This window comes from Gorilla gorilla, chromosome 3, assembly GCF_029281585.2.
Source record: "Gorilla gorilla gorilla isolate KB3781 chromosome 3, NHGRI_mGorGor1-v2.1_pri, whole genome shotgun sequence".
In the NCBI taxonomy this organism is placed as follows: domain Eukaryota; kingdom Metazoa; phylum Chordata; class Mammalia; order Primates; family Hominidae; genus Gorilla; species Gorilla gorilla.
The window spans coordinates 118998319-119010686 of record NC_073227.2 but is presented as its reverse complement, the minus strand read 5'-3'; the positions used below and the strand labels follow the sequence as shown (position 1 = coordinate 119010686).

Genomic DNA, 12368 nt, shown 5'->3' with positions numbered 1-12368 from the left:
TCAAAAAAAAAAAAAAAAAAAAAAGGAGGGAGGGAAAAGGAAGAGCGAGAAAGGGAAGGAGGAAAAGCAAATATAGTACATTACCAAGGTCTAGCCATGGACAGTGGGGATTCAATTTCACCTAGAGCTCTGAGAAGCATATGGTGTTCCTCCCAGGACTGTCCCCTGAACAACAGGAGGCCAGAGCATGTGTCCATCAGTTCCCATCCTTCCTTACTTGAGGATTGCTCCAAGAGATGTTAAGTCTCTGACATCTCTGGTCTTCCTTGTGCATAGGCAGATGCTTGTGGCAGGCATTGGGACAGGCCCTGAGGCTGAAAATGGAAAGATATCACAGGCGGGTACCTGAGGGGAGGCCTAAGACTGCACAGAACTGTCCATTACCATTGCTCTGTGATTAAAAGTGAGATGAGGGAATGTGGCATGGAGCCCAGATACCTTACCTTAAGCTTTCATATTGTAAACATATATGATTCATAAGAGCCCTCAGAACAAGTAGAGCTCATGATTGGCCTCCTTGTGAACAACTAATTACACTGAAAATTGGAATTTGGGAGCAATTTCTAATCTCTTTGGAATGTAAAAAAAAAAATCAGCTTTAATAAGAATCCATATCAGTACCAGGTTACTTACATCAGCAAGGCCATGGAAATAAATCTCCTTTTTCTCCTGCCCCAAAGTTACCATAAAAAGCAAAACTCAGGCAGAAACCAAATACAGCTTTCCAAAGAGACCCTGGGAAAGAACCCGAGAGTAAACTACACCAAACAACAGGGGCTCCAGGACCCAAGGAGCCCACAGGGGCTCAGGTTGGTGTCCTGAGCCCCTGTTGATTCATGCGTCTGGGGCATCGTTTTTATTTGAGAAGGAATATTTTATTACATCACACAGTGAGAATAATGTTCATTAGAAAAGATGTTAGATTTATTTATATAATTAAAGGAAATCAACCAGACAGTGCTAGTGATTTAGAGTGTCATTATGTGTAAAGAGGAATGGTCAGTGCTTCAATTTATTCTTAGACAGTATTTCTCAAACCCTTTTGACCATGATTGACCCAGAAGAAGACATACATTTTACACAATGACTCAGAAGACACATATATACATGTATAACTGATACAAAAGTTCCACAAGATAATCCTTCCTACATGCTGTGCTTTGTACTCTGATATTTTCTATTCTATTTATTCTATCTTATTTGTTCTATTCTTTTTTTAAAATGCTAGTCTAGACTCACTAGATTGTTTCTATGACCTACTAGTAGGTCACAAACTGCAGTTGGAAAAACACTTCCCTAGGGCACCATAGCTTTGCACTCACAGTTCCACGACTGATTTGTTTCCTTCCATGTCATAAATCAATGTACATATAATTTATTGCCTACTATCACCATGGAATTGTTTTCTTATCCAGCCTTTTTTCCCTACCAAATCTTTTTCCTTCAACTAAGAGTGTTATAGTATAGGAGCTGCTGTTTTGGACACTTTGGAAACATTTCTAAATCCTTTGGTACTTCACTCTAAAAAGGACAAGTGATAAGACTTACAAAAGAGCATCCTGGAGTAGGATGGTTCAAGGTGCAAGAAACAGACATCCCATCACCAGCTATCCTAAATAATACAGAAATACACTATCCTACAATGAGAGAGTTCATAGACAGGCTTGGTTGCTTCAGTGGCTCAGTGATGTCACCTAGGACCCTGGTTCCTTCCATCTCTCGGCTCTGCCAACCTCCCTGTTGGTTCATTCTTAGGCTGGTAACAAGATAATTGCAGATGCTCCGGGTATCACATTCAGGCACAACTACATCTAAAGGAGGGGAAAAAAGAGTGACTCTCTTCTACCAGTGGTTCTTTTATGGAGAAGCTCCCAGAAGATGCCTTGTCATATCCTGTTGGCTATAACCAGGACACATGCCTATTCCTAAATCAATAACTGGTAAGGAAGATATTACCTTTCAACCAACAAGTTTATGGAGAAGAAAGAGATACCTACACAATTAAGTCAAAAATCTTTGAAGTTATCATTGATTCTCCCATTTTTTTTCATATTCCACATCTAATTTGTCATCAAATCCTGATGATTCTACTTCTAAATATATCCAGAATCAGACTACTACCCACTGTGTCCATTGCTACCACCCTGGTCCTAGTCACCATAATCTTCCACTTGGATATTATTGCTATAGTCTCCAAATTGGCTTCCTTCCTTTCTCCACACTGCTCCTCAGAGTACTCTCTTCTCAACACAGAGTAACCTTGCTACTCAAACAACATTATCAGGAGCCTGTCTTCCCCACCTCTCCACAGTGCTTGTCTCCACATTGCCCATATTCAGACATACTGTCACTAAATGGGACAGCAATGAACATCAGGACTCCAACTAACATCTTATTATCTTAGCAACCTGCTGGAAAGAGATCCTATCCCAAAAGTCTAGCCACATTTCCAACCACATGTTGTAAAACATGGCCCCCACAAATTATTGAGCTGAGTGTCAGTTTTCTTTTCTGTAAGTTGTGGATAATAATAATAATACATATTTCACAGATCACTGTAAGGAAATTTTGCTTGATGTATCTAAAGGCAACTTGCATAGGATTTGGCCAAAAGTAGCCACTTAATATTTATTCATTGTTAATTTTCAGATATAGGTGAGTTGATTGTAGTTACTGCTTTAGAGAGCTATTAGAAATCAACATCATTTATCAATGCTTAAGAGTAGCACTCTTTGTATATTATCTTGCGCTTTGATTGTTTTATGAGAATAATTTCTTCAGTTATATTGCCAAGTTTTCCCTGTGAAATAAGGTAGATAAGAGATGGTTTTAAAATTTGGAAAACCTAGATTCAGAGCCTGGTTCTGCCAATAAAACGTGTGGGATCATATGCAACCGAATTACCTTGTATGAGACTCAACTTACTTATTCGTAAAATGAGGATAGTGATACTTACCTTACTGGGGTTACTGGAAGGATTAAATGAGATGATATTTATTATTTACCTGGCAGCATGTCAGGTTTAATAGACAGTGACCATTGTTATTATCAGCCTAGCATGATGTCCCCCACACAGTGACTACTCAGTAAATGCACACTTGGGATTAGATTAGACACACATTCCAGACCATCAGGTTTGGTGGTTCACACCTGAACTCTTGGGGCAGTTCTGCCTCCATAGGTATTTCTACAAACTCATTCTTCTTAAGAATTTCCTTGGACACAGAGTTCTGCACAGTCAGGTGTACAAGACACTTCCTTGGTTTAATAACTACCCAAAAAAAGATTTATTTTATCATAGTTTTTCTTAAGCTAAATTTTATTTCACATCAATAATTATTCTTGTATGTCATTTTCATCCTATACTAATCTTTTTTCTCAAGACTATTTCAAAGGGGCTATGGGGCAAAGAGGAGTCAGGAGAGAGTGCACCTGTGCCCTGACTTCTCCTAAACATTTGGTTTAGGAGAGATGTGTGTGTGGATCGAGTGTGGAAGGGGATAACCAGGTAGAGAAAGAGCACTGATATTTTGGCACCAGTTGGTGATATTACCATCTTCATTCAGTAGGTTTCTCTTTTTGTCCGTGATATGGTTTGGCTCTGTGTCTCCACCCAAATCCCAAATCTCATGTTTAATTGTCATTCCTATTGTTGGGGGAGGGACCTGGTGGGAGGTGATTGGATCATAGGAGTAGATTTCTCTCTTGTTCTCATGATAGTGGATAGTGAGTGAGTTCTCATGAGATCTGATAATTTAAAAGTGTGTGGCACTTCCCCCTTCACTCTCTTCCTCCTGCTCCACCTAAGACATGCTTGCTTCCCCTCACCTTCCACCATGGTTGTAAGTTTCATGAGGCCTCCCAGCTATGCTTCCTGTATAGCCTGCAGAACTGTGAGTCAATTAAACCTCTTTTCTCCATAAATTACCCAGTCTCCAGTAGTTCTTTATAGCAGTGTGAGAACAGACTAATATAGCTCACTTTTGGTTTATTACAAAAAAATGTTTGTTGAGCTCATTTAATATACTGGGCTGCCTGGTTGATTTAGAGCAATGCAGAGGCTGCAAGGCACAGCCTAGGCCCTGAAGAAACATGAGAGCTGTGAGAGAGACGGTTGCAGAGTGGATGTGGGTGGAAGGGATTCTAGTGGAAGAAAACTTGAAGGAAGAGTGCTGGGGACTACAGCAGAAAGGAGAGTATAAGAAAGCAGCAGAAAGGGGAGTATAAGAGAGAAGGCTGGAGAGTAAGGTGGGACCATATCATGGGTCCAGGAGTTAGAATTTTCATGTCACAAATCCTATCACAAGGGGCATCAGAAAGCAACTATTACCTCACCATGCCACCCTGGCTGTCTCCATGGTGATGCTGGGCAAAGAGGCAAAGCAGAGGCTGCAGTAACTTTTCAAGGGCAGTCAATTTTCCATCTGCTGGGGCTTTATTCATCTCATGACTTACCTGGAACTAAAGAAGGGTATAGAGCCTGGGATGTCTGAACCAATCGTTTTGAGCCTGCTTTGGAGATAAAGGACTATTTGATCATCTGGATTTGGAAGCCATCAATGGACAGGAACAACATGGAGGTGTGCACTCTGATGGGGATAAGAAATGGGGCCTCATTCAAATGTTCCCTAATTGGCCAGGCATGGTGGCTTACACCTGTAATCCCAGCACTTTGGGAGGTCAAGGCAGGTGGATCACTTGAGCCCAGGATTAGAGATCAGCCTGGGCAGCAAGGCAAAACCCCTCCTCTACAAAATATACAAAAATTAGCTGAGCCTATAGTTCCAGTTACTCAAGAGGCTGAGGTGGGAGGATTGCTTGAGCCTGGGAGGTTGAGGCTGCAGTAAGCTGTGATGGCACCACTGCACTCAGGCACCTAGCCTGAGTGACAGAGCAACACCCTATCTCAAATAAATAAATGAGTATATTTCATGGTTGAATGGCACACGACTCTTCATAGAGGCATATGTGGCAGAGTGGAAGCTCTACTGACTTTATGTATCAAAATGAATGTTTTTAACAATGAAAAAAAACATATCTACCTAGACTCTCCACCTTTGGCTAGTAAAGAATTATCCCTATTTGGCTAAAGAAGGAATAAGGTTTGGAGAGGTTAAGCGACTTTCTCAAGGTCACACAGTTTCCACAGACCCTTTTTGGCATGAAGCAGATCCCAGAACCACCCCTTTAATATGTCTGTGTTCTAAAAGGGGAGTCAATGTGAGTTACGAAAGATTTTCATAACCTAGTTGACCCACGAACTTCATAAATAATGACAACTACAAATATTTTGGTATTTATTTTAATCTATTTTCACTCAGCTCAGGAAATAATAATTTAAATAGAGGATCTGCTTAGATTTTATTTATTCATGAAGCAACCACTACATAGAAAGCACAAGGCTAGGGCTCTTCAGTGAAGAATAAACAGTGCAAGCTTTCTCTTCTACCAGTCATTTTCATCCTAAAATGAGTTCTGTGCTACATCAAGGTAATAAAGCCAATCCATTTTGACACTGAGTTATCCATTATCCAATGCAAAGCAAGTTTTAATATAAGAAAAAACAATACATATCAGATGGCTCAGTGGCAAAAAGATAAATGTAGGAATCTGACTGTTAAGGATCCAAGCTCCATCACTTCCTAGCCACTTGGCCTTCAGCCGATGATTTAACCTCTCTACTTACTTTTTTATAAACAGGTCATGATAATGGAAGGCTTCATAGCACTTTTTTTTTTTTTTTTTGGAGATGGAGTCTTGCTCTGTCCCCCAGGCTGGAGTGCAGTGGTGTGATCTTGGCTCACTGCAACCTCTGCCTCCTGGGTTCAACTGATTCCCCTGCCTCAGCCTCCTAAGTAGCTGGGACAAGCATGCGCCACCACACCCAGCTAATTTTTGTAGCTTTAGTAGAGACTAGATTTCATCATGTTGGCCAGGCTGGTCTCGAATTCCTGACCTCAAGTAATCCACCTGCCTCAGCCTCCCAAAGTGTTGGGATTATAGGCATGAGCCACCATGCCCAGCTGCATTTTGACAATATTGTATAAAACAACATACATAAAGCACTTAGCAATGTTCAGTCACCTAGCAAGCACTTAATCAATATGTGTTCCCTTCTCCTCTCACTGTAAAACATAAGCTTCAAGTAATCTCTCTTTATTGTGATAACACTTCTTTATAATCTTTCCCTTTGCAATCAATTACTAAAATGACCATATTAACTTTCTGAAGTTTTAGGTTATACTTTTTATCTTTTTTCACAGAATAATGGTTAACTTAATCTAAGCTACTTGCCTTTTATTTTACTAGTAGCTGCATGGCACATAGGCTGTAACTTAAAGCAATATAGAGCCTAATATTAAATGCTCATTTCATGTAGTATTCTTTTAAATGAATCAAATCCCCTAATTTGTTAGATTATTTTAAAACCAGCTAAGCAAACACATAGTCTTGGCACTCTATAGATTCCTGCTTACATCACCTATCCTTGAACATATTAGAATTCAGATTTTTTAAGTTTCTGTTTCTAACTTTGGTTTCCTTCAAAGGAATATAAGTTCCTTCACATAAGGCACATACTACATAAATAAGTTATGCCCACTTGCAGAATGCTGCTCATACAAGAACCACAAGAAACCTACCAGAAAAGATAACAAAATTTCTCTAACCGTTGGAACAAGCAATATTTGTGGCATAGAAAAGAGGGGGAAAAGAAGGAAACAGAACTTACTGAATCCCATTCAAGTCTCAGCCAAAGGAATTAGAAAACTGTAACCTTGATGGTACAAGCAAATTTGCCTTTATTTCTCAAATAACAGTAAAGGAAACCATGAACAGTGGGAGAGTTCCTTCTATTTTCCCAAATAGACTTCTCTTTCCTTTGGAAATAGAAGGGATATAGGAAGGGCATCACATGCCTTTACAAATAACAAACTGAATTACTTTACAGCCAGTTTTACTACCATGAAAATGAGAGGTTTTTTTTCCAAATGTGGCTAATGCTGGGCATGTTGGGCTAGGACAACTTAATTTCTAATTCCAGAACTAACACACATATGCTTGGTTTCCCTCATCCTGGCTTTTCTGATGCTGCCATAAATTATGTTAATAGTACATTTTCTTCTTTGAGAGGAATAACAGAGTGACTGTTTATAGTTTGTTTTTTAATTATTTTGTTAGTTTTGATATATTTGACCAGAGAGGAATCTGCCAAACATAATAATATGTAAGCAAGTCAACATGCATCCTGAAGCTGGAAGTTCCTTCAGGGCAAGGAACGTTCTTGAAATTTTTTTCACATCCTTTAGGGCTGTAGCTAGTGGATATGGGTGAGGTGTCCATAGACCACAGCATTCAAAAGAGATTCAGGGCTGGGAAGATGGCAAAGTAGGAAAGACCAGAAATCTATCTCCCTATCTACACAACAATTACACTGGAGGAATTTGTCTAGTAACTATTTTAGGTCTCTAGAGTATATTGAAGGCTTACGTATTACAGGGGAAGACATGTGTGGTAAATTGTAGTTAATTTTGGTAAATTTAAGTTCCTGGCACAATAGCAGCTACCCATCCTCTATCCCTAGCCCCATGGCAGGCAGCTGTGCATGTGTTCTTGAAGTAGTTTGCACACACTTTACAGGAGCCAGGATGGGCAAAAAGAACACTGTTCTCCAAATATCAGGCATCTGTGTAATGATTGCTGATTGCTACTTCTGATCACAGAAGGTCCCACAAAGAGGTAAGTGGCCATTGTTATTTTACCTCCCACCATTGTTGCAAGCCCCTCCAGCTCAAGCTGAAGTGACTCCAGAGGATTTAAAGGGCTGCCATCATTTTACCCACCCCTTTTATTTTTCTGTTTTTCTCCTTTTGGGAGATAGACATTAAAGACTAGGACATTCAAAAGCAACTGTATACATGAGATAAATTAGAGAGTGATTGTGCTTGTCCAGGGAAAGGTTCAGACTTAGAAAAGATTTGAGAAGATCCTAAGTTTATACCTCAGGTTGATCCTTGGCACAGGGACAACAGTCTACAACAATAAAAGCAAACAAAAACAATCAACAAAAACAATAACACAAGAGAGTGAACCCTGGAAAAAAGGAAGAACCATATTTCCAGAGCTACTATATTAATAGATTTGAATGCCCACTTTTCAACAAAAAACTACAAGGCATACAGAGAAACAAGAAAGTTTGGCTCACTCAAAAGAAATAAACTAACAAAAGTTATCCTTGATAAAGACTTAAACAAAACTTTAAAACATTGCCTTAAAGATGCTAAAAGTACTAAAAGAAGATTTAGAGAAAGTAAAAACAAAAAAGTATGAACAAAATAAAAGTATCAATAAAGAGAAGAAATCTAAAAGGAAACCAAAAAGAAATTCTGGAGCTGAAAAGTACAATAAGTGAAGTGAAAAATTTACTAGTATGATTTGATGGCAGATTTGAGTAGGCAGAGGAAAGAATCAGAAAACTTGAAGATAGAACAGTTAAAATTATTAAGTCTGAGGGATAGAAAGAAACGAGATTTTGAAAAAAGTGAATAAAGCCTACAGGGCCTGTGGGATACTATCAAGCAGACAACCATATGCATTTTAGAAGTCCCAGAAGGGGAAGGAAGAGAGAAAGGGGCAAAGAGAATATTTGATAAAATAATGGCTGAAAATTTCCAAATTTGATTAAAGACATAAATATAAATATCCAAGGAGATAAACAAACTCTAAGTAAGATAAACTCAAAGAGACCCACACTGAGACACACTATAATCCAACTTTTGAAAGACAAACACAGAAAATCTTGAAGGCAGCAAGAAAGAAATGATTCATCACATATGGGAGATCCTCAATAAAATTATCTGCAGACTTCAGAGACTTTGGAGGCTAGAAGGCAGTGGGCTGATATATCAAAACTACTGAAAGAAAAGAAAAAAACTTGCTAACCAAGAATTCTATTTTGAGCAAAACTAAGCTGAAGAAGTTTATTGCCACTGGACCAGACCTGAAAGAAATGTTCAAGAGACTCCTGCAGGGTGAAATGAAAGAACACTAAACAATAACTTGAAGCCATATGAAGAAAGGAAGATCTCAATAAAGGTGAATAAATGAGTGATTTAAAAAGCTACTATTATTGTGACAAGGATTTATAACTCCACTTTTTGTTTTCTACACGATTTAAGAGTCTAATGTATATATATTTAAAAGTATTAGCCCTGGCCGGGGACGGCGGCTCATGCCTGTAATCGTAGCACTTTGGAAGGCCGAGGCAGGCGGATCATCTGAGGTCGGGAGTTTAAGACCAGACTGACCAACATGGAGAAACCCCATCTCTACTAAAAATACAAAATTAGCTGGGTGTGGTGGCGCATGCCTGTAATCCCAGCTACTTGGGAGGCTGAGGCAGGAGAATCACTTGAACCCGGGAGGCGGAGGTTGTGGTAAGCCGTGATCGTGCCATTGCACTCCAGCCTGGGCAACAAGAGCGAAACTCCATCTAAAAAAAAAAAAAAGTATTTGTCTAAAAGCTAGTATTATCGTAACTTTGGTTGCAACTCCACGTTTTGTTTTCTACATAATTTAAGAGACTAATGCACTTAAAAGAATTATTTATTTGGAAGGCATACAATGTGTAAAGGTATAATTTTGTGACATCAGTAAGAAACAGGTGGGGACAAAGCTATAAAAGAGCAGAGTTTTGTATATTATTGAAGTTAAGCTGGTATAAATTCAAATTAGAATCCTAGAATTTTAGGCTATTAAATGTGATCCCTATAGTAACCATAAAACATAGGTGTAGAATAGAATATGTGCAAAAGTAAATAAGAAATAAATGTCTACATTTTACTATTAAAAAATCAAACACAAAAGATGACAGTACTGCAGGAAATGAAGGACAAAAAACTATAAGGCATATAAAAAACAAATATAAAAATGCTATAAGTCCTTCTTTATCAATAATTACTTAAATATAGATGGATTAAATGATCCAGTCAAAAGACAAAGATTGACAGAATGGATAAAAATCCATGATCCAAATATGCGCTGTTTATAAGAGATTCACTTTAAATCCAAAGATAGAAATAGGTTTAACATAAAAGGACGTAAAAAGATATTCCATGCAAATAGTAACCAAAAGGTGGCTTTACTAATATCAGAAAAAATAGACTTTATATCAAAGAAGGTTATAAGAACAAAGAAGGACATTACACATTAATAAATGGTTTGATACAGCAGGAAGATAATTATAGACATTTACATATTTAATAACAGACCATCAAATATAGGAAGCAAAAACTGACAGAATTGAAGGGAGAAACAGACACAATAACTCAATGATATAGGTGCAATTATTCACATTTCAGAAATAGGAAAACTATGGCTTAGAAAGAAAGAGAAAGTCATTTGCCCAAAGTTGTGCAGCTAGTAAATGATGAAGCCAGGGTTTGGATTCAGGAATTTTGATTCTTGAATGTAGACTTAATTACTTAATTACTATACTGTATCTCTTCCTTGAAAGAAAAAAAAAGTACAATTTTTGCTTTATTCCCCTAAAGTTTCAGTATTTTGTGCTCAAAAGTCTTGTCACATCGATTTTTTTAAGAACCATCTTGTGGACTTCTATGAGCCTGAAAAGTTGTCTCAAAGTCCTTTAATTATGAAAAATCCATGTTTGAGGATGCAATTCTGTGACTCTCTTCAACAAGGTTCTTTGACTCAGCTATCTTGTTTTATTTAACTAAACATCTATAATGTAATACTCTGCTTCAGCTTCTCCTAAATGTCCCATAAACTGTGATAATCATTAGGGCAGAAGCAGGAAGAAAACTCATGATCTTAAGATTATTTTCTTTGTAACATGTGATGAATCAGACTTGCAAAGTTAAAAGCATAAAAACTCCTAATGAATGCTAATTCTGTGGAAGATGTGCATATCACTCTCTTTCAAAAACAAAACTTTTTTTAGGTGTTCTGTTTGTGGCAGATTTTCCAAGTTTAGACTTGTATTCTCATTCTTCATCACTATGTGGATAGAACCCAATTATTAGGTCATAAATACAGTGAGAATCTAATATCTATCAATGACATGAAACAAGTCATTTAATTCTTTGTGTCTGGGATGGTTAATTTCAGGTGTCAATTTGACTGGATTCAGGGACATGCAGATAACTTCTGGTGAAGCCTTGTTTCTAGATATGTCTGTGAGGGTATTCCAGAAGAGACTGGCATTTGAATAACTGGACTAGGAAGATCCCCCCTCACCCAGTGCAGGCCTATACCATCCAGTTGACTGAGGGCCTGACAGAACAAAAAGGCAGAAGAAAGGCAAATTTGCTCACTCTCTCTTCTGGAACTGGGACACCCATCTTCTCCTGCCCTTGGACATCAGAACTCCCGGGCCTTTGGACTCCAGGACTTGCACCAGATACTCCCCAATTTTCAAGCTGTCAGCTTAGGACTGAGAGTTACACCGTTGGCTCCCCTGGTCCTCAGGCCCTTGGATTTGGACTGAGCCATGCTACCATCTTCCCTTGTTCTTCAGCTTGCAGACAGGATATTGTGGGACTTCTCAGCCTCCATAATCAAGTGAACCAATTCCTGAAGTAAATCCCTTCTGATATATCTATATCTCTGTCTATCTATCTGTTTATCTATCTATCTCTCTGTCTATCTATATTCTATTGGCTCTGTTTCTTTAGAGAACTATGACTAATACAGGTTCTGAGTGCTTTCACTTTTAAAATGAAGTTTGGTATAAGGCCACCTTCAAACCTATTCTCTACCCTTTCCCTTCTACTCAATGGTCTGGGGTCCTATGGACTACATCAACAGGTTTTCTTGCCCTCTGACTTCCAGTCGGGTTCATCCAATGGGAGGCATCAGCAACAGAAGACCAGAAGAAGGTACACTTACTTGACCAGATACCTCCTTGTTAGCAGTAAATGCACAGCAACATTTCTCTACCAAAGATCGCTGCATCTTGTACAACCACAGCTCTTCAAGTTCCAATGACCACTTCCTCCCCTTCCCCTCAAACAGTAGTAGTGGCTTTCTGCTTATCTTAACCTTATCTTCACCCTGACTGATACAGAAGATATGAGTTTAAGTAAACTCTAAAGTTTACCTTTTTGATATGTCCTAGAAAGGTATTCTCTGCTGGGAGATCACATTATTATAATGCTCAGCCAATAAATGATACTCTGAGAGGAGCCAGTATGTATAAATGAGAGGACATCAGACTGGGAGGCAGGAGATCAACAGGGCTACTAAGTAGTTAGATGACTTTCTTCCTGATATGGTTTGGCTGTGTCCGCACCCAAATCTCATCTTGAATTGTAGTTCCCATAATCCCCAGGTGTCATGAGAAGGACCTG

The 12368-nt window shown here is 38.6% G+C and overlaps 1 pseudogene; it reads left to right on the top strand.

Annotated features, from left to right (window-relative positions):
* Positions 1 to 4239: 4239 nt before the first annotated feature.
* LOC101134675 (mitochondrial import receptor subunit TOM7 homolog) lies at positions 4240 to 11620 on the top strand (annotated as a pseudogene).
* Positions 11621 to 12368: the final 748 nt, after the last annotated feature.